Consider the following 22,353-nt stretch of genomic DNA (forward strand, 5'->3'; position numbering starts at 1 on the left):
GATGGGCAAAAGTACCAGTCTGATAGATGGGCAAAAGTACCAGTCTGATAGATGGGCAAAAGTGCCAGTCTGATAGATGGGCAAAAGTACCAGTCTGATAGATGTGCAAAAGTACCAGACTGATAGATGGGCAAAAGTACCAGTCTGATAGATGGGCAAAAGTGCCAGTCTGATAGATGGGCAAAAGTGCCAGTCTGATAGATGGGCAAAAGTGCCAGTCTGATAGATGGGCAAAAGTGCCAGTCTGATAGATGGGCAAAAGTGCCAGACTGATAGATGGGCAAAAGTACCAGTCTGATAGATGGGCAAAAGTACCAGTCTGATAGATGGGCAAAAGTGCCCATTATCAACCCTTCTCCTGTACCCTCATATTCCCAGTCATGGACTTTTAAACATCGGGCTGATATAGACATTGGCTTGAGGGAGTTTGAGTTTCCACCACTGTTAAATCAATGCGAGAAGGAACGCAAGAGAAGTGCCCACTTCGGGAGAAGGATGGAGAATTGGGACAGAGCCAGCCAGACAGATGAACAAACAAGACAAATGGGAGAGTAAATTTAGGAGCGGCCGGGCGGCGGGCGGGTGTGTTCAGGCTCTGAGCCTGAGGAGTTCAGTCTGAGTTAGTTTCCCCCGCCCCGCCCTGCCCCGCCCTGCCTCGCCCCGCCCCGCCCCGTCGGTAGCAGGTACAGCAACGTTGTCAAAAGGCAATATTTAACTTTCCAAGGTACTGGTTCCTTTGTTGTTTTACTGCTGTAGAAAACAGAAAGATAGTCAGAAGACGGGAGTAACCGCAGCCAGACGGTGGATGGGTGTGGTCAGTCAGCTGGAGGCAGGGATGGAGAGAGGAGGGACGTTCTACTCCAGCACCACAGTGCCTCCTGCTGTCTCCAGGGCTGTCTTCAGCGTCTCCGCCTCCTCTTTGGACACATTGGCTCTGATCTCCTGGGGGAGGGACTCAACCAACTTCTTAGCCTGGTAGAGGACAGAGGAGATCAGTGATCTACAGTAACATTAACACAAAGCAACCAACTTCTTGGCCTGGTAGAGGACAGAGGAGATCAGTGATCTATAGTTACATTAACACAAAGCAACCAACTTCTTAGCCTGGTAGAGGACAGAGGAGATCAGTGATCTATAGTAACATTAACACAAAGCAACCAACTTCTTAGCCTGGTAGAGGACAGAGGAGATCAGTGATCTATAGTAACATTAACACAAAGCAACCAACTTCTTAGCCTGGTAGAGGACAGAGGAGATCAGTGATCTACAGTTACATTAACACAAAGCAACCAACTTCTTAGCCTGGTAGAGGATCTATAGTTACATTAACACAAAGCAACCTCCTAGACGGACATGACCGTATGTCTTTCAGAGTAAGAAACAGAAGGAGGATTATACAGAGAACAGAGTACATACATAAAGAGAGCAGCACCATCGAGTGAAAGGCCTCCAACCCAAAGCTATCCTATGTCTCAGAGTGATTTCACTGTGTGTCCTTTAAGCGTGGACACCGGAGCAGGTGTGGTCAGAGATGAAACGGACAAATGATTACAGAGACAGGAAAGAAGTAAAGAATCATGGTCTGGCTGTGACATCACACGGAGAAAAACAGGAAGAGCATCTGACCTGCACCAGGTTCAAGCCTTGGATGCAGTTCTTCACTTCTTTAATGAGTTTCACTTTCTCTGCTGCCTTCAGTTCTGTCAGTTTTACTGTGAAGTGTGTCTTCTCTTTCTTGACCGGTGCCATGTCCTCTTCCACTGCCTATAGGAGCAGAATGAATACAATGCAAGGTCAGAACATGCTCTATGTATGCCCCGAGGACACGCCATGGCATGTTTGTGTGTTCAGTCAAGCAGAACGATTGCATTGCAGTAAAGAAGCTTACATTGGGCATTGAAACTAAATGAGGTTAAAGCATTTATAGAAGATAGATAGATAGAAGGCCAATGAGCTCTGCAGAGGTACCTCCTAGATCAAGTCATGTAGGGTGGGGTAAGGGGTAACCACGGGGCATCGTGTAAGGGGTCACCACGGGGCATCGCGTAAGGGGTCACCACGGGGCATCGTTTAAGGGGTAGCCACGGGGCATCGTGTAAGGGGTCACCACGGGGCATCGTGTAAGGGGTCACCACGGGGCATCGTGTAAGGGGTCACCACAGGGCATCGTGTAAGGGGTCACCACGGGGCATCGTGTAAACGGAAACCAAAGGTCCGAGAGACTCCGTTCGATGACTTCCTGGAAGATCCGGCCCCCGTAAGCGGCCCGACGCCGTCCGCGGATTTATCGGACGTGGTCGGACGTCTAGTAAGGGAGGGTACATTTGCAACATGGACTTTCTCACTAACCATACGGATGGCGCACGCGACGTCCCTTCATGTATGTAAGGGGTCACCACGGGGCATCGTGTAAGGGGTCACCACGGGGCATCGTGTAAGGGGTCACCACGGGGCATCGTGTAAGGGGTCACCACGGGGCATCGTGTAAGGGGTCACCACGGGGCATCGTGTAAGGGGTCACCACGGGGCATCGTGTAAGGGGTCACCACGGGGCATCGTGTAAGGGGTCACCACGGGGCATCGTGTAAGGGGTCACCACGGGGCATCGTGTAAGGGGTCACCACGGGGCATCGTGTAAGGGGTCACCACGGGGCATCGTGTAAGGGGTCACCACGGGGCATCGTGTAAGGGGTCACCACGGGGCATCGTGTAAGGGGTCACCACGGGGCATCGTGTAAGGGGTCACCACGGGGCATCGCGTCTTACCAGAGCTGCAGGTGCTGCTGCTGCAGTCATGGCTCCCATTGGCATCATCCCAACATCCTGGATATTCAGGGTTTTCTGGGACAAAAATGAAACATACTTTATTGAGAAGTCATTGAGCAGGTCAAATGTTATTCATCACATGCTTCATTAACAACAGGTGTCGACCAACAGTGAAATGCTGACTTAGACCTTCCCAACAATACAGAGAGAAAGAAAACAGAGAAATAATAGAAAATCAAAACAAGTAATAATAAATACACAATAATGATAACATGGCTTTATACACGGGTTACCAGGTTACCAGTACATATAACTAGGAACAAAGAGACAGAAAATAAACAGTAGCAGCAGTGTAGGGGAGGCAGGTAGACTAGTGGTTAGAGTGTAGGGGAGGCAGGTAGACTAGTGGTTAGAGTGTAGGGGAGGCAGGTAGTCTAGTGGTTAGAGTGTAGGGGAGGCAGGTAGCCTAGTGGTTAGAGTGTAGGGGAGGCAGGTAGTCTAGTGGTTAGAGTGTAGGGGTGGCAGGTAGTCTAGTGGTTAGAGTGTAGGGGCGGCAGGTAGCCTAGTGGTTAGAGTGTAGGGGAGGCAGGTAGCCTAGTGGTTAGAGTGTAGGGGAGGCAGGTAGTCTAGTGGTTAGAGTGTAGGGGAGGCAGGTAGCCTAGTGGTTAGAGTAGGGGCGGCAGGTAGTCTAGTGGTTAGAGTGTAGGGGCGGCAGGTAGTCTAGTGGTTAGAGTGTAGGGGCGGCAGGTAGTCTAGTGGTTAGAGTGTAGGGGCGGCAGCTAGCCTAGTGGTTAGAGTGTAGGGGCGGCAGGTAGTCTAGTGGTTAGAGTGTAGGGGCGGCAGGTAGTCTAGTGGTTAGAGTGTAGGGGCGGCAGGTAGCCTAGTGGTTAGAGTGTAGGGGAGGCAGGTAGTCTAGTGGTTAGAGTGTAGGGGCGGCAGGTAGTCTAGTGGTTAGAGTAGGGGAGGCAGGTAGTCTAGTGGTTAGAGTGTAGGGGCGGCAGCTAGCCTAGTGGTTAGAGTGTAGGGGAGGCAGGTAGTCTAGTGGTTAGAGTGTAGGGGCGGCAGGTAGTCTAGTGGTTAGAGTGTAGGGGAGGCAGGTAGCCTAGTGGTTAGAGTGTAGGGGAGGCAGGTAGTCTAGTGGTTAGAGTGTAGGGGAGGCAGGTAGTCTAGTGGTTAGAGTGTAGGGGAGGCAGGTAGTCTAGTGGTTAGAGTGTAGGGGAGGCAGGTAGCCTAGTGGTTAGAGTGTAGGGGAGGCAGGTAGTCTAGTGGTTAGAGGGGTGGCAGGTAGTCTAGTGGTTAGAGTGTAGGGGCGGCAGGTAGTCTAGTGGTTAGAGTGTAGGGGCGGCAGGTAGCCTAGTGGTTAGAGTGTAGGGGTGGCAGGTAGTCTAGTGGTTAGAGTGTAGGGGCGGCAGGTAGTCTAGTGGTTAGAGTGTAGGGGCGGCAGGTAGTCTAGTGGTTAGAGTGTAGGGGCGGCAGGTAGTTAGAGTGTAGGGGAGGCAGGTAGCCTAGTGGTTAGAGTGTAGGGGCGGCAGCTAGCCTAGTGGTTAGAGTGTAGGGGAGGCAGGTAGTCTAGTGGTTAGAGTGTAGGGGAGGCAGGTAGTCTAGTGGTTAGAGTGTAGGGGCGGCAGGTAGTCTAGTGGTTAGAGTGTAGGGGCGGCAGGTAGTCTAGTGGTTAGAGTGTAGGGGCGGCAGGTAGTCTAGTGGTTAGAGTGTAGGGGCGGCAGGTAGTCTAGTGGTTAGAGTGTAGGAGAGGCAGGTAGTCTAGTGGTTAGAGTGTAGGGGAGGCAGGTAGTCTAGTGGTTAGAGTGTAGGGGCGGCAGGTAGCCTAGTGGTTAGAGTGTAGGGGAGGCAGGTAGCCTAGTGGTTAGAGTGTAGGGGAGGCAGGTAGTCTAGCGGTTAGAGTGTAGGGGCGGCAGGTAGTCTAGTGGTTAGAGTGTAGGGGAGGCAGGTAGCCTAGTGGTTAGAGTGTAGGGGCGGGCAGCTAGCCTAGTGGTTAGAGTGTAGGGGCGGCAGGTAGTCTAGTTGTTAGAGTGTAGGGGAGGCAGGTAGTCTAGTGGTTAGAGTGTAGGGGCGGCAGGTAGTCTAGTGGTTAGAGTGTAGGGGTGGCAGGTAGTCTAGTGGTTAGAGTGTAGGGGAGGCAGGTAGTCTAGTGGTTAGAGTGTAGGGGCGGCAGGTAGTCTAGTGGTTAGAGTGTAGGGGAGGCAGGTAGTCTAGTGGTTAGAGTGTAGGGGTGGGAGGTAGTCTAGTGGTTAGAGTGTAGGGGAGGCAGGTAGCCTAGTGGTTAGAGTGTAGGGGCGGCAGGTAGTCTAGTGGTTAGAGTGTAGGGGCGGCAGGTAGCCTAGTGGTTAGAGTGTAGGGGAGGCAGGTAGTCTAGTGGTTAGAGTGTAGGGGAGGCAGGTAGCCTAGTGGTTAGAGTGTAGGGGAGGCAGGTAGTCTAGTGGTTAGAGTGTAGGGGTGGCAGGTAGTCTAGTGGTTAGAGTGTAGGGGAGGCAGGTAGCCTAGTGGTTAGAGTGTAGGGGAGGCAGGTAGCCTAGTGGTTAGAGTGTAGGGGAGGCAGGTAGTCTAGTGGTTAGAGTGTAGGGGAGGCAGGTAGTCTAGTGGTTAGAGTGTAGGGGAGGCAGGTAGTCTAGTGGTTAGAGTGTAGGGGAGGCAGGTAGCCTAGTGGTTAGAGTGTAGGGGAGGCAGGTAGTCTAGTGGTTAGAGGGGTGGCAGGTAGTCTAGTGGTTAGAGTGTAGGGGCGGCAGGTAGTCTAGTGGTTAGAGTGTAGGGGCGGCAGGTAGCCTAGTGGTTAGAGTGTAGGGGTGGCAGGTAGTCTAGTGGTTAGAGTGTAGGGGCGGCAGGTAGTCTAGTGGTTAGAGTGTAGGGGCGGCAGGTAGTCTAGTGGTTAGAGTGTAGGGGCGGCAGGTAGTTAGAGTGTAGGGGAGGCAGGTAGCCTAGTGGTTAGAGTGTAGGGGCGGCAGCTAGCCTAGTGGTTAGAGTGTAGGGGAGGCAGGTAGTCTAGTGGTTAGAGTGTAGGGGAGGCAGGTAGTCTAGTGGTTAGAGTGTAGGGGCGGCAGGTAGTCTAGTGGTTAGAGTGTAGGGGCGGCAGGTAGTCTAGTGGTTAGAGTGTAGGGGCGGCAGGTAGTCTAGTGGTTAGAGTGTAGGGGCGGCAGGTAGTCTAGTGGTTAGAGTGTAGGAGAGGCAGGTAGTCTAGTGGTTAGAGTGTAGGGGAGGCAGGTAGTCTAGTGGTTAGAGTGTAGGGGCGGCAGGTAGCCTAGTGGTTAGAGTGTAGGGGAGGCAGGTAGCCTAGTGGTTAGAGTGTAGGGGAGGCAGGTAGTCTAGCGGTTAGAGTGTAGGGGCGGCAGGTAGTCTAGTGGTTAGAGTGTAGGGGAGGCAGGTAGCCTAGTGGTTAGAGTGTAGGGGCGGCAGCTAGCCTAGTGGTTAGAGTGTAGGGGCGGCAGGTAGTCTAGTTGTTAGAGTGTAGGGGAGGCAGGTAGTCTAGTGGTTAGAGTGTAGGGGCGGCAGGTAGTCTAGTGGTTAGAGTGTAGGGGTGGCAGGTAGTCTAGTGGTTAGAGTGTAGGGGAGGCAGGTAGTCTAGTGGTTAGAGTGTAGGGGCGGCAGGTAGTCTAGTGGTTAGAGTGTAGGGGAGGCAGGTAGTCTAGTGGTTAGAGTGTAGGGGTGGGAGGTAGTCTAGTGGTTAGAGTGTAGGGGAGGCAGGTAGCCTAGTGGTTAGAGTGTAGGGGCGGCAGGTAGTCTAGTGGTTAGAGTGTAGGGGCGGCAGGTAGCCTAGTGGTTAGAGTGTAGGGGAGGCAGGTAGTCTAGTGGTTAGAGTGTAGGGGAGGCAGGTAGCCTAGTGGTTAGAGTGTAGGGGAGGCAGGTAGTCTAGTGGTTAGAGTGTAGGGGTGGCAGGTAGTCTAGTGGTTAGAGTGTAGGGGAGGCAGGTAGCCTAGTGGTTAGAGTGTAGGGGAGGCAGGTAGTCTAGTGGTTAGAGTGTAGGGGAGGCAGGTAGCCTAGTGGTTAGAGTGTAGGGGCGGCAGGTAGTCTAGTGGTTAGAGTGTAGGGGAGGCAGCTAGCCTAGTGGTTAGAGTGTAGGGGAGGCAGGTAGTCTAGTGGTTAGAGTGTAGGGGAGGCAGGTAGTCTAGTGGTTAGAGTGTAGGGGAGGCAGGTAGTCTAGTGGTTAGAGTGTAGGGGAGGCAGGTAGTCTAGTGGTTAGAGTGTAGGGGAGGCAGGTAGCCTAGTGGTTAGAGTGTAGGGGCAGGTAGTCTAGTGGTTAGAGTGTAGGGGCGGCAGGTAGTCTAGTGGTTAGAGTGTAGGGACGGCAGGTAGCCTAGTGGTTAGAGTGTAGGGGCGGCAGGTAGTCTAGTGGTTAGAGTGTAGGGGCGGCAGGTAGTCTAGTGGTTAGAGTGTAGGGGCGGCAGGTAGTCTAGTGGTTAGAGTGTAGGGACGGCAGGTAGCCTAGTGGTTAGAGCGTAGGGGCGGCAGGTAGCCTAGTGGTTAGAGTGTAGGGGCGGCAGCTAGCCTAGTGGTTAGAGTGTAGGGGAGGCAGGTAGTCTAGTGGTTAGAGTGTAGGGGAGGCAGGTAGTCTAGTGGTTAGAGTGTAGGGGAGGCAGCTAGCCTAGTGGTTAGAGTGTAGGGGCGGCAGCTAGCCTAGTGGTTAGAGTGTAGGGGAGGCAGGTAGTCTAGTGGTTAGAGTGTAGGGGCGGCAGGTAGTCTAGTGGTTAGAGTGTAGGGGAGGCAGGTAGTCTAGTGGTTAGAGTGTAGGGGAGGCAGGTAGCCTAGTGGTTAGAGTGTAGGGGAGGCAGGTAGTCTAGTGGTTAGAGTGTAGGGACGGCAGGTAGCCTAGTGGTTAGAGTGTAGGGGCGGCAGGTAGTCTAGTGGTTAGAGTGTAGGGGCGGCAGGTAGCCTAGTGGTTAGAGTGTAGGGGCGGCAGGTAGTCTAGTGGTTAGAGTGTAGGGGAGGCAGGTAGCCTAGTGGTTAGAGTGTAGGGGCGGCAGGTAGTCTAGTGGTTAGAGTGTAGGGGCGGCAGGTAGTCTAGTGGTTAGAGTGTAGGGGAGGCAGGTAGTCTAGTGGTTAGAGTGTAGGGGAGGCAGGTAGCCTAGTGGTTAGAGTGTAGGGGAGGCAGGTAGCCTAGTGGTTAGAGTGTAGGGGTGGCAGGTAGCCTAGTGGTTAGAGTGTAGGGGAGGCAGGTAGTCTAGTGGTTAGAGTGTAGGGGAGGCAGGTAGCCTAGTGGTTAGAGTGTAGGGGTGGCAGGTAGCCTAGTGGTTAGAGTGTAGGGGCGGCAGCTAGCCTAGTGGTTAGAGTGTAGGGGAGGCAGGTAGTCTAGTGGTTAGAGGGGAGGCAGGTAGTCTAGTGGTTAGAGTGTAGGGGCAGGTAGTCTAGTGGTTAGAGTGTAGGGGAGGCAGGTAGTCTAGTGGTTAGAGTGTAGGGGCGGCAGGTAGTCTAGTGGTTAGAGTGTAGGGGCGGCAGGTAGTCTAGTGGTTAGAGTGTAGGGGAGGCAGGTAGCCTAGTGGTTAGAGTGTAGGGGCGGCAGGTAGTCTAGTGGTTAGAGTGTAGGGACGGCAGGTAGTCTAGTGGTTAGAGTGTAGGGGCGGCAGGTAGCCTAGTGGTTAGAGTGTAGGGGCGGCAGGTAGCCTAGTGGTTAGAGTGTAGGGGAGGCAGGTAGCCTGGTGGTTAGAGTGTAGGGGCGGCAGGTAGTCTAGTGGTTAGAGTGTAGGGGCGGCAGGTAGTCTAGTGGTTAGAGTGTAGGGGCGGCAGGTAGTCTAGTGGTTAGAGTGTAGGGGTGGCAGGTAGTCTAGTGGTTAGAGTGTAGGGGTGGCAGGTAGTCTAGTGGTTAGAGTGTAGGGGCGGCAGGTAGTCTAGTGGTTAGAGTGTAGGGGTGGCAGGTAGTCTAGTGGTTAGAGTGTAGGGGCGGCAGGTAGTCTAGTGGTTAGAGTGTAGGGGCGGCAGGTAGCCTAGTGGTTAGAGTGTAGGGGAGGCAGGTAGTCTAGTGGTTAGAGTGTAGGGGAGGCAGGTAGTCTAGTGGTTAGAGTGTAGGGGCGGCAGGTAGTCTAGTGGTTAGAGTGTAGGGGCGGCAGGTAGCCTAGTGGTTAGAGTGTAGGGGCGGCAGGTAGTCTAGTGGTTAGAGTGTAGGGGAGGCAGGTAGTCTAGTGGTTAGAGTGTAGGGGAGGCAGGTAGTCTAGTGGTTAGAGTGTAGGGGCGGCAGGTAGTCTAGTGGTTAGAGTGTAGGGACGGCAGGTAGTCTAGTGGTTAGAGTGTAGGGGCGGCAGGTAGTCTAGTGGTTAGAGTGTAGGGGCGGCAGGTAGTCTAGTGGTTAGAGTGTAGGGGCGGCAGGTAGTCTAGTGGTTAGAGTGTAGGGGAGGCAGGTAGTCTAGTGGTTAGAGTGTAGGGGCGGCAGGTAGTCTAGTGGTTAGAGTGTAGGGGTGGCAGGTAGTCTAGTGGTTAGAGTGTAGGGGCGGCAGGTAGTCTAGTGGTTAGAGTGTAGGGGCGGCAGGTAGTCTAGTGGTTAGAGTGTAGGGGCGGCAGGTAGTCTAGTGGTTAGAGTGTAGGGGCGGCAGGTAGTCTAGTGGTTAGAGTGTAGGGGCGGCAGGTAGTCTAGTGGTTAGAGTGTAGGGGCGGCAGGTAGTCTAGTGGTTAGAGTGTAGGGGAGGCAGGTAGTCTAGTGGTTAGAGTGTAGGGCAGGTAGCCTAGTGGTTAGAGTGTAGGGGCGGCAGGTAGTCTAGTGGTTAGAGTGTAGGGACGGCAGGTAGTCTAGTGGTTAGAGTGTAGGGGCGGCAGGTAGCCTAGTGGTTAGAGTGTAGGGGCGGCAGGTAGCCTAGTGGTTAGAGTGTAGGGGAGGCAGGTAGCCTGGTGGTTAGAGTGTAGGGGCGGCAGGTAGTCTAGTGGTTAGAGTGTAGGGGCGGCAGGTAGTCTAGTGGTTAGAGTGTAGGGGCGGCAGGTAGTCTAGTGGTTAGAGTGTAGGGGCGGCAGGTAGTCTAGTGGTTAGAGTGTAGGGGCGGCAGGTAGTCTAGTGGTTAGAGTGTAGGGGTGGCAGGTAGTCTAGTGGTTAGAGTGTAGGGGCGGCAGGTAGTCTAGTGGTTAGAGTGTAGGGGCGGCAGGTAGCCTAGTGGTTAGAGTGTAGGGGAGGCAGGTAGTCTAGTGGTTAGAGTGTAGGGGAGGCAGGTAGCCTAGTGGTTAGAGTGTAGGGGAGGCAGGTAGTCTAGTGGTTAGAGTGTAGGGGAGGCAGGTAGCCTAGTGGTTAGAGTGTAGGGGCGGCAGGTAGTCTAGTGGTTAGAGTGTAGGGGCGGCAGGTAGTCTAGTGGTTAGAGTGTAGGGACGGCAGGTAGTCTAGTGGTTAGAGTGTAGGGGCGGCAGGTAGTCTAGTGGTTAGAGTGTAGGGGCGGCAGGTAGTCTAGTGGTTAGAGTGTAGGGGCGGCAGGTAGTCTAGTGGTTAGAGTGTAGTACACAGCTATATTCCAGGCTGTGTACTATGTGTTATATATAGGCCAATGTGCTATGGCTATATACTGTGTTATGGCTATGTACTACATTTTACATTTTAGTCATTTAGCAGACACTCTTATCCAGAGCGACTTACAGTAGTGAATGCATTCATTTCATTTCATGCATTTTTTTTGTTTTTTGTACTGGCCCCCCGTGGGAATCGAACCCACAACCCTGGCGTTGCACACACCATGCTGGCGTTGCACACACCATGCTCTACCAACTGAACCACAGGTAGGTATGTGTTATATATAGGACAATGTGCTATAATTTATGGCACTGGATACGAGCGTCTGCTAAATGACTCAAATGTACATGTCGCCTTATGTTAATCTACACAGTCTACATGTTCCAGTTCCATACCTTGAGTAGCTCATTGAGGTCTGACACCTCTAACAAGGTGAGACTGGTGATGTCGTGTACCAGTTGGGTGATTTTGGGGGGGGTACTGTTTGGGGGCTCCATCCAGAGGGGGGGCGGCGATGACATCAGAAAGGCTAGCTGGGCTGGTCCCGAGAGTTCGGAGGGCATATAGCGTTGGTGTCTGGAGCTCCTGCCTGTGGAAACAAATCATACAGTTAATATATTTTTTTATTTAACCTTTATTTAACTAGGCAGGTCAGTTAAGAACAAATTGTTATTTCCAAACCCGGATGACGCTGGGCCAATTGTGCGTCGTCCTATGGGACACCCAATCACAGCCGGATGTGATGCAGCCTGGATTCGAACCAGATACCGCAGTGACGCCTCTTGGACCACTGCGCCACTCGGGAGCAGAGACTTATGTATCATTCAGTTAGAGGTCGGCCGATTAATCGGAACGGCCGATTAATCGGAACGGCCGATTAATTAGAGCCGATTTCAAGGTTTCATAACAATCTGTAATCGGCATTTTTGGACGCCGACTATGGCCGATTACATTGCACTCCACGAGGAGACTGCGTGGCAGGCTGACCACCTGTTACGCGAGTGCAGCATGGAGCCAAGGTAAGTTGCTAGCTAGCATTAAGCGTATCTTATAAAAAACAATCAATCTTAACATAATCACTAGTTAACTACACATGGTTGATGATATTACTAGTTTATCTAGCTTGTCCTGCGTTGCATATAATCGATGCGGTGCCTGTTAATTTATCATTGAATCACAGCCTACTTCACCAAACAGGTGATTTAACAAGCGCATTCACGAAAAAAGCGCTGCCGTTGCACCAATGTACCTAACCATAAACATCAATGCCTTTCTGAAAATCAATACACAAATATATATTTTTAAACCTGCATATTTAGTTAATATTGCCTCCTAAAATGAATTTCTTTTAACTAGGGAAATTGTGTCACTTCTCTTGCGTTCTGTGCAAGCAGAGAGATAAAATACGGAACGGTTCCGTATTTCACTGAAAGAATAAACGTTTTGTTTTCTAAATGAGTTTCCGGATTTGACCAAATTAATGCCCTAAGGACTGTATTTCTGTGTATTTATTATATTATAATTAAGTCTATGATTTGATATTTGATAGAGCAGTGTGACTGAGCGGTGGTAGGTAGCAGCAGGCTCGTAAGCATTCATTCAAACAGCACTTTCCTGTGTTTGCCAGCAGCTCTTTGCTGGGCTTCAAGCATTGTGCTGTTTATGACTTCAAGCCTATCAACTCCCGAGATTAGGCTGGCAATACTATAGTGCCTATAAGAACATCCAATAGTCATAGGTATATGAAATACAAATGGTAGAGAGAGAAATAGGAACCACCAGCTTTCATATGTTCCCATGTTCTGAGCAAGGAACTTAAACGTTAGCTTTCTTACATGGCACATATTGCACTTTTACTTTCTTCTCCAACACTTTGTTTTGCATTATTTAAACCAAATTGAACATGTTTCATTATTTATTTGAGACTAAATTAATTTTATTTATGTATTAAGTTAAAATAAAAGTGTTCATTCAGTATTGTTGTAATTGTCATTTTTACAAATATAAATATGAAAATCAGCCGATTAAATCGGTATCTGCTTTTTTTTGGTCCTCCAATAATCGGCATCGGCGGTGAAAAATCATAATCGGTCGACCTCTACATTCAATCCAGTGTCATGACGTTGGCCTCTTTGGGTACAGGAAGGACAGTTGACCCCCTCCCCTTTGTACCATCACCCAACCTACCTTCCCCCCAACCCAGGGTTGTAAAAATTCCAAGAGGAGAATCTACAACATGTTTCATAGAGAGACAAAGGAAATTCTTCCAAGTCATAGAATTGGAGAACCGAGCGACAGGTGTGTTCTGGAGAAGATATGGAAGATTGATGAAGACTCCAGCTACGAACTGGTCCGCTTGGTACAATTTTGTGATACTCAGAAGAGACAATGTAGCCATATTACCATAATACTGTTTATATAATAGCCTCAGCTATGGGACTTGCATCATAATGGTTGTATAAAATGTATTAATAAGGATAAAGCTATTTGTAATACATTGAGATGCTATGTACTGATGTTAATGTGATAGAATTATATTTCTGTAACCAAGTCTAGCTCAGTCATAGGCACGCCCCCAGGGACACATACAGGACCAGGCGTCATTTGACAAGCCTGTTCTCTGGGCACTATAAAACACCCCCTGATTTACATTTCTTCAGACCAGGCCTCCACTCCATTGCGAGTTGGCCAATAGGTTTGACCATCCAAGTACTCTACTGAAAGTGAACCATACCACGTGGTTAACTTTTAGACTATTGATACCGACAGAATAAGAACAAGTCTTTGATATTAATTATTAGTCTGCAGCTAAGTAAATTATATCATCGAACGCGAAGACCAACCACATCCATTCTATGACGACATTAATGAATGTCGCTCTGACAGATCCATTCTAACCGAGAGAGAGAGAACGCTGACAAACTCTCCATCAGAACAAAACTCTCCAACAAGAATCCCGACGACACATGAGCGTAAATATATATTGATTGCAATTGTTCCCGAATGAGTGAGCCTTCAATTGTCAATTGTTAATATTAATGAACTCTGTGTAACTTCTCAGCTTACCGTTTTATGACCCATTGTCTAACAGACCAGCCATGCTTGTTAGCCAGTAGGGCCCATTCCTCTACCAATCCTTTGTGACGATAATTACTGTTTGTATGTTTTCTGTTAATTACTTAGTGTAGTAAATAAATGATTTTAAGACAATTGATGTATGGATGATTTTAGTAAAGACTGGGTTCGTGCAGATAACCAAGAATTTACAACTTTCATGATGAGACTGAAAATAATATACGGGTTAATATTGACTGCTATCGATGTAAAATATTACTAAGTATTTTAAGAGTTTATTCAGAAGATAACGGCTCTATAAACGTTCTTCTGTGGTGCCCCGACTTTCTAGTTAATTACATTTACATGATTAGCTTAATCAGGTAATATTAATTACAGAGAAATAATTTTATAGGTTAGCATGTCATATCACTTAATCCGGCATAGCCAAAGACACGACACCAGTGTTTCCTCTATAGAGCAGGCAACCCTTCCACCTAAGATAGTTTGGTTTCTAATGGTTTAAATTGCCAGTTTTGGTGCAAATTAATTTACAACTATGCACTAATTAAAATGGTGTAAAATAGTCATATGTTTGAGAAATTGAAGTAATAGCATTTCTAAGGTATTTGAATATCGCGCCACGGGATTCCACTGGCTGTTGAGTAGGTGGGACGCAAGCGTCCCACTGGCCCAGAGAGGTTAATTCGATTTAGGCTCCTGGATGTTGCTTTAGGGGCCTTTTGAGCCCATCTTGAAAAACCTCTAGGCCTAGGGGATGACTGATTCAATGTTGTCATAGATCTCTCAAAGATTCTTCCAATCCACCACCAGCTAGTAATCTAGCAGTAGCTGGTTAGCTGCTATTCTTCATCCTAATTTCCCACCTGGTTCAGTTGGGAAAGGGAATACCTAGTCAGTTGCACAACTGAATGCGTTCAACCAAAATGTGTATTCCGCGGATGGCGCGCAAGATGGCGGTCAGTGCAGATCATTTGTTTTGGTAGCTGAAGGAATTATTGGATTTCCTTACCCAATTATGACCATTGGATTATTTCTACGGTCATAAAACTCTGTATGAATATGGTTTAATTATTTACCAAAGTAATTGATTACTTTCTGCAAGTTATTCACCTCTAAAACGAAGTCTTCGACAACACTACATAGCCTGATAAGCTAGCTAGCTCAAAAACTAGCTTGTCGAACGTACATGGAAACTGCCACGACCAGAACCAAAAGGAAAGAAATGGAGAGATAGTCAGATGGACAATTAACCACAAAAGATGGTATGATTTTGGGTCCTCCTCTTCAGAATGTAACTGTGGGGGGAAATACTGCAATGGGTGATGAAAATGCGGTGAGCACGGACAACAATGCTCACATCTTGCACCCCTCCATTCCCCAACACAGGCCTTTACCTTACGACCCCGACACTCCAGTCAAGCCCCAGGGGGAAAACATGAGAGGCCAAGAGGTTATGTCACTTCTTGAGATGCAAAACAGTATTGTAATGCTTTTGACAGCAACGATAGATGAAAGGGCAAATGGCTTGGAGGTCATGGTTAGGGAGAATACGGTGAAAATTGAGGCCATTAAAAAAATCTGTTGACTTTATCTTTGGAGAAGTGAAAACCCTCAAAAGTGACATGAAGAAAGTGGAAGTTATCTGCCAGGAAAATGAAAAGAAGGTTTCTGAACTCGAGCAAAAGGTGAATGAGGCGGAGAGATACCAGCGCAGGTGGAACCTGAGGCTCCATGGAATTCCAGAACAGGCGGGTGACGACATCAAATGCAGAGTTGTTGCCATCTGTGGAGCTGTCGTTCCCGAATCAAAAGCCAAACTTCAGGAAAATGTAGACATCGTCCGTCGTTTGGGAAGACTTAAGGATCAAGACAAGAGACCGAGGACAACCATCATCCGGTTCACCAACAGATCTACACGGGATCTTCTTTGGAGGCGAGCGAAGAATTGTGAATTCCTCAAACAAAAATTGAGGTTCACGGAAGATCTGACCTCAGCAGACAAAGTGACAAGAGAGAAACTGTAGCCGATGGTGGCTGCCGCTCGAAAGGCAGGGAAAACTGCATTTTTTTTATCGGTGCCAGAGTGATCATCGATGGGAAAGAAATGCGGCCAAATCAGAACATTTGAGTGAGATCCAGAGTCTAACTCGGACAGAACTGTCAGGCCAAAAAACGGATTACCAGGTGAAAAACAGCCTTTTATTATAAAAAAATGTACAAACACTTGAATGAGAAAAGGCTGACCTGAGAACTGGTAAACTAAACACTAACTATAGGTGAATAACTGCTTAGTGTAAAGTCTACACAATCTCTCCCCTTTGTGGGAGTAACAATATTATTATTTATTTTTTGAAAGGTTAATAATGGGATGGAAATCATTTTGAGTTATATATCCTCAGGAAAAGCTTATATTAGCATAACAAGGTTGTTGGTTGAAGTTTATGTCTTTATCTCTTTGTTCAATTCATGTCAGGGGTCATTTACTCGTAAGGCTATTTTCCTGTATCGCAAATGGTTTAATGCAGACTTTTACTTTTTACAAGAGACTCATGCTTGTTCTTCCGATCAAGCTTTCTGGAAAAACCAATGGGGCAACGATGTCTGGTTATCGTATGGCAACAACCACTCTGCAGGTGCAGCAGTTTTAAGAGGTGCATTTAAAGGGGAGGTCATCAGTAGTAAGACTCACCACTCTGCAGGTGCAGCAGTTTTAAGAGGTGCATTTAAAGGGGAGGTCATCAGTAGTAAGACTCACCACTCTGCAGGTGCAGCAGTTTTAAGAGGTGCATTTAAAGGGGAGGTCATCAGTAGTAAGACTCACCACTCTGCAGGTGCAGCAGTTTTAAGAGGTGCATTTAAAGGGGAGGTCATCAGTAGTAAGACTCACCACTCTGCAGGTGCAGGAGTTTTAAGAGGTGCATTTAAAGGGGAGGTCATCAGTAGTAAGACTCACCACTCTGCAGGTGCAGCAGTTTTAAGAGGTGCATTTAAAGGGGAGGTCATCAGTAGTAAGACTCACCACTCTGCAGGTGCAGCAGTTTTAAGAGGTGCATTTAAAGGGGAGGTCATCAGTAGTAAGACTCACCACTCTGCAGGTGTAGCAGTTAAGAGGTGCATTTAAAGGGGAGGTCATCAGTAGTAAGACTCACCACTCTGCAGGTGTAGCAGTTAAGAGGTGCATTTAAAGGGGAGGTCATCAGTAGTAAGACTCACCACTCTGCAGGTGTAGCAGTTTTAAGAGGTGCATTTAAAGGGGAGGTCATCAGTAGTAAGACTCACCACTCTGCAGGTGTAGCAGTTAAGAGGTGCATTTAAAGGGGAGGTCATCAGTAGTAAGACTCACCACTCTGCAGGTGCAGCAGTTTTAAGAGGTGTATTTAAAGGGGAGGTCATCAGTAGTAAGACTCACCACTCTGCAGGTGTAGCAGTTTTAAGAGGTGCATTTAAAGGGGAGGTCATCAGTAGTAAGACTCACCACTCTGCAGGTGTAGCAGTTAAGAGGTGCATTTAAAGGGGAGGTCATCAGTAGTAAGACTCACCACTCTGCAGGTGCAGCAGTTTTAAGAGGTGCATTTAAAGGGGAGGTCATCAGTAGTAAGACTCACCACTCTGCAGGTGCAGCAGTTTTAAGAGGTGCATTTAAAGGGGAGGTCATCAGTAGTAAGACTCACCACTCTGCAGGTGTAGCAGTTAAGAGGTGCATTTAAAGGGGAGGTCATCAGTAGTAAGACTCACCACTCTGCAGGTGCAGCAGTTTTAAGAGGTGCATTTAAAGGGGAGGTCATCAGTAGTAAGACTCACCACTCTGCAGGTGCAGCAGTTTTAAGAGGTGCATTTAAAGGGGAGGTCATCAGTAGTAAGACTCACCACTCTGCAGGTGTAGCAGTTAAGAGGTGCATTTAAAGGGGAGGTCATCAGTAGTAAGACTCACCACTCTGCAGGTGTAGCAGTTTTAAGAGGTGCATTTAAAGGGGAGGTCATCAGTAGTAAGACTCACCACTCTGCAGGTGCAGCAGTTTTAAGAGGTGCATTTAAAGGGGAGGTCATCAGTAGTAAGACTCACCACTCTGCAGGTGTAGCAGTTTTAAGAGGTGCATTTAAAGGGGAGGTCATCAGTAGTAAGACTCACCACTCTGCAGGTGTAGCAGTTAAGAGGTGCATTTAAAGGGGAGGTCATCAGTAGTAAGACTCACCACTCTGCAGGTGCAGCAGTTTTAAGAGGTGCATTTAAAGGGGAGGTCATCAGTAGTAAGACTCACCACTCTGCAGGTGTAGCAGTTTTAAGAGGTGCATTTAAAGGGGAGGTCATCAGTAGTAAGACTCACCACTCTGCAGGTGTAGCAGTTAAGAGGTGCATTTAAAGGGGAGGTCATCAGTAGTAAGACTCACCACTCTGCAGGTGCAGCAGTTTTAAGAGGTGCATTTAAAGGGGAGGTCATCAGTAGTAAGACTCACCACTCTGCAGGTGTAGCAGTTTTAAGAGGTGCATTTAAAGGGGAGGTCATCAGTAGTAAGACTCACCACTCTGCAGGTGTAGCAGTTTTAAGAGGTGCATTTAAAGGGGAGGTCATCAGTAGTAAGACTCACCACTCTGCAGGTGTAGCAGTTAAGAGGTGCATTTAAAGGGGAGGTCATCAGTAGTAAGACTCACCAATCTGGACGTTGGTTCATTTTAACAGTGAAATGTTTTTATTAGGGAATATTGATGCATCCAACAACAAAACAACAGGATATTATTTCAAGAATTTGAAGAAGACATTAATAGAGTTATTTCAGGATATCAAAATCATCTTAGGTGGAGATTTTAATTCTGTATCTAATGTGATGATTGACAGATTTCCCCCTCCTAACAGATCCTGCATAGTTAATCCTGAGTTTAATAACCTGTGTTTTGGTCTTGGATTAGTCGATATTTAGAGATCTAAATATCCTGATAAAAAGGACTTCACTTGGAGTAACAAGAACATGTCCAGACAGTCCAGAATTGACTTCTGGTTGATTTCTAATTCATTAGATAATTCTGTTTGATTTCTAATTCATTAGATAATTCTGTTTGATTCCTAATTCATTAGATAATTCTGGTTGATTTCTAATTCATTAGATAATTCTGGTTGATTTCTAATTCATTAGATAATTCTGTTTGATTCCTAATTCATTAGATAATTCTGGTTGATTTCTAATTCATTAGATAATTCTGGTTGATTTCTAATTCATTAGATAATTCTGGTTGATTTATAATTCATTAGATAATTCTGTAGTCAAGGTATCAATTGAACCATCAATTCTTACTGATCATAAAGTTATATTCTTATCTTTAAATATGAATGGATCTGAAGTTAAACCGAATCGGAGTTATTGGAAACTCAATAGCAGACTGTTGGAAGATGATCATTTCAAGATGGATGCCAACGATATTATACAAGACAACGATATTATACAAGACAATTGGAGGAAAGCCCAACTATTTAAATCTCATGGGAAATATTGGGAATGAATGAAGTATGAAATAAGACAAACAGCCATGAACAGAGGTCAAGAAATGGCTGAACTTAAAAGATTGAGGGAAGATAAACTTGTTAAGGAAATATTTTCTCTGATCTCTATGGAGGACGTTGATGAATGAAAGGGTCAGTTCTTCTCTTTACAACGAGAAATGGACTGAATGTTTGACGAGAGCAAAAAGGGGATCAAGAAGGACATGGTTGGAGGAAGGTGAAAAAAAATACAAAAATACTTTTACAATTTAGAAAGAAAGATTTCTGAATTTACATTTATTCATAAACTCAATATAGATGGCAAATAACATGAAACCCCCAAAGATATTTCAAAATATGTTTCGGAATTATATGGTAACCTTTATACCAGTAATGCCTGTCCTGCTAGTGACATATCTGCCTTTCTAGACTCTGTCAAAGACTGTGCAAAATTCATAGATGAAGACTTCCAAAAGTCTTGTGATGAAATTATTTATATTAATGAAATAAAAAAAAATGTGTCAGCAAGTTAAAAGAGAACAAATCTCCAGGGAACGATGGCATTATCAGTGAATTCTCTTAACTATTTTCAGGAGGATATTATTGAATTTATATTTAATGTTCTTAAGGAGGCAATTGATTTAGGGGTCCTGCCTGTTTCTATGACACAGGGCCTAACTTCTGTAAAACCCAAACCAAACAAAGATTCTATGATGTTAGAAAATTGGAGACCAATCACATTAATGAACAATGTTGGAAAGATACTTGCATCCATCTTTGCAGAAAGACTTAGAAAAGGTCTTGACCAAATCATTGACGATACCCAGTCTGGTTTCATGAAGGGCAGATATATATGTAATAATATTCCACTAGTATTGGACTTGATAGACTACAATGAGCACATTATGGAAGATAGCTTTATTTTATTTGTAGACTTTTACAGTTGATACAGTTGAACATTATTTTATTTTAGAGACTGTTCGATTTTTTTGGTTTTGGTCAATATTTTCAAAATGTAATTACACAATAATATTAACAGCTCTATTTATTTGCGTTGAAAAGATGTGACTTAAACTCAGTATGTAATATCCCTGTAAAAGATGTGATCACATATCTTGGTATTACAGTTAGCAAAGATCAGAAAGGCCAACTTCAATTTCTCTCCTATTGTAGAGAAAACTGGAAAGAGATTGAACTCCTGGTTATTAAGAGATCTTTATCTGGACTTTTATCAAAATCTGAAGGCCTGTCCAGATTAGTTTATACCTCCCTTGCCTTGGATGTTCCTCTGTCAGTAACTAAAATGGTTGATACAAAATGATTTAACTTCATATGGAGGAATAAACCACATTATTTTAGAAAAGCGGTAATATGTAGCACCCAAGGTGAGGGAGGGTTGAATGCTCTGGATTTTAAAACCTCTAATGTAATATTTAAAATTAAATGGATGCAAAACTATTTAAGATATAAGGATTGCATCTGGAATATCATCCCTAATTTAATATTCCAACAAATTGGTGGTCTAGAATTCTTACTCAAATGCAACTTTGATGTGGGTAAAATCCCTATTAAGTTTGCAAACTTTCATAAACAAGTACTTCTAACCTCATGTACAAACACCATTTTTCCCCTCATTAGGTATACAATCTGGAATAATAAAGACATCAAATACAAACACAAGTCTTTGTTTTTTCCAGAACTGGTTTGACAGCAACATTATTTGGGTTAAACAATTAGTGAACAATGATGGCCAACTATATGATTATCTAGAATTTATGAGAACACACAATGTTACAGTCACTCCTGAGGACTATCACATTGTTGTTAGAGCTGTTGAGGATTTTGTAGCCTCAATACAATTAGAAGGAATTGGCATTTTAAACTATAAATGTATTAACATGTATATATGGAAACTATGTCAATATGTTACTATTCCCTCTGGTAAAATGTACTGGACTGCAGCCCGAGGACAAGTGAACTGGAACAAAGTTTCGTTGTTATCTGGTAAATATTGTATATCTAATAAGGTGAAAGAAAGTATCATACAAACTCATTCATAGAATCTACTCTGTAAAGACCTTTATTATACACAGATTTAAATTAGCTATTGATAACAAATGTGTATTTTGTGATTGTGACCCAGAGACTCTTGACCATTTATTTTGGGACTGTTCTTATGTCAGAAGATTTTCGATTGAGTTAGAAGATTTGATTTTAAAAGAAACAACTATTAATGTTAATCTGAGACTGTGATATTATGTTTTATTTTGAACCAAATGATATGGATCCTGATTTATCTTTCATGGAAGATTCTTTATCCATAAAATGAAGTGGGCAGATAACAAACCCCTTTTCACATTATTTAAAATAGAATTTAAATATTATTTTGAAATGATCAGTAAATGTTAAAACAAAAAAGCAATACGCACCTTAAAAGCATTTAACAAATTGAAAATGAATCTTGATATGTCTGTTAGGTTTTGTACTCTTGTTTGTATATTTCAGGTTTTTTTTGTATTTGTTGTGTTCACAATAAAAATAATAAAATTAAAAAAGTATTCTTTTTTTTGTTTGTTATATATATTTAAAAAATGTGTCTTCCGCATTTAGCCCAACCCCTCTGAATCAGTTGTACAACTGCCACAGTAAGGTTGACAAGATCATTATACAATGGTGGAAACCTGTACAAATCAGCAATCAGAACCAGGAGGGAAGCTCTAGCAAGGTACAGGATATGACAAACATTTGTCAAAGTTAAACACAAAAGCCATTCAAGAAACACATGACCTTGACTGGCACATCTCATAAGGAAGGAACAGGGTGCGTTAGGTCCATGGAACCGTTATTTACTGCTAACTGAGCCTACTCGCTCTAGATTACAAGTTAGTTATCTGGTTTTGCAACACATCCCCCGTGACAGATTAATCCATTTGGCTGCCAGATTGTTCCTCCCTAGTTAAACGAGGAATTGGTGTTATTGCGGTTGGCTAGCTAGCCGGCTGATCATAAAATCCGTTCACAAAGCAAATGAATGAGCCCAGGGTTATTATGTTAACAGCTCTATGTGACTCAGACTATTTGGGGCACAGAAATGGTTAATGCAGGGCAAATTAGATAGCAATTCTCTGCCCTTGACGCTTTTATCGTTAGCAAACCATCTAGCTCCCGTGTCCCACTTATAGAGTTTACACAAGCAGCTACGATCCCCGGTTATGACACCCGCTTACCGATGCGTCTTTACGGCGATTCGCAGTGCGGTCCGAATGCAATGTCTTGTGCAGTACATGTTTATTATTTGTGCCCCCGGATCTCCTATAGATACTTCCAATTCACAGTGTAGCCTGTCAGTCCTGGCCCTTCTCCCTCAGCAGCACATGGCGTCCTCCACTCTCTGTTGCTGACTTACCCACAATGCACTGCGCCACAAACGAGTTGTAGTTCGACTAAATAACTTTATTAACAAAGTAGCGTCTTTCTCTCTCTCTCTCTCTCTCTCTCTCTCTCTCTCTCTCTCTCTCTCTCTGTCTCTCTCTCTCTCTCTCTCTCGTCTCTCTTCTCTCTCTTCTCTCTCTCCTCTCTCTCCTCTCTCTTTCTCTCGTTCCTCTCTCC

General features: G+C 45.9%; 1 pseudogene; it reads right to left on the minus strand.

Moving 5' to 3' along the window:
- Positions 1-204: 204 nt before the first annotated feature.
- On the minus strand, positions 205-22,168 carry LOC115208217 (39S ribosomal protein L12, mitochondrial-like; annotated as a pseudogene).
- Between the last annotated feature and the right edge of the window lie 185 nt (positions 22,169-22,353).

This window comes from Salmo trutta, chromosome 1 (genome assembly GCF_901001165.1).
Source record: "Salmo trutta chromosome 1, fSalTru1.1, whole genome shotgun sequence".
In the NCBI taxonomy this organism is placed as follows: domain Eukaryota; kingdom Metazoa; phylum Chordata; class Actinopteri; order Salmoniformes; family Salmonidae; genus Salmo; species Salmo trutta.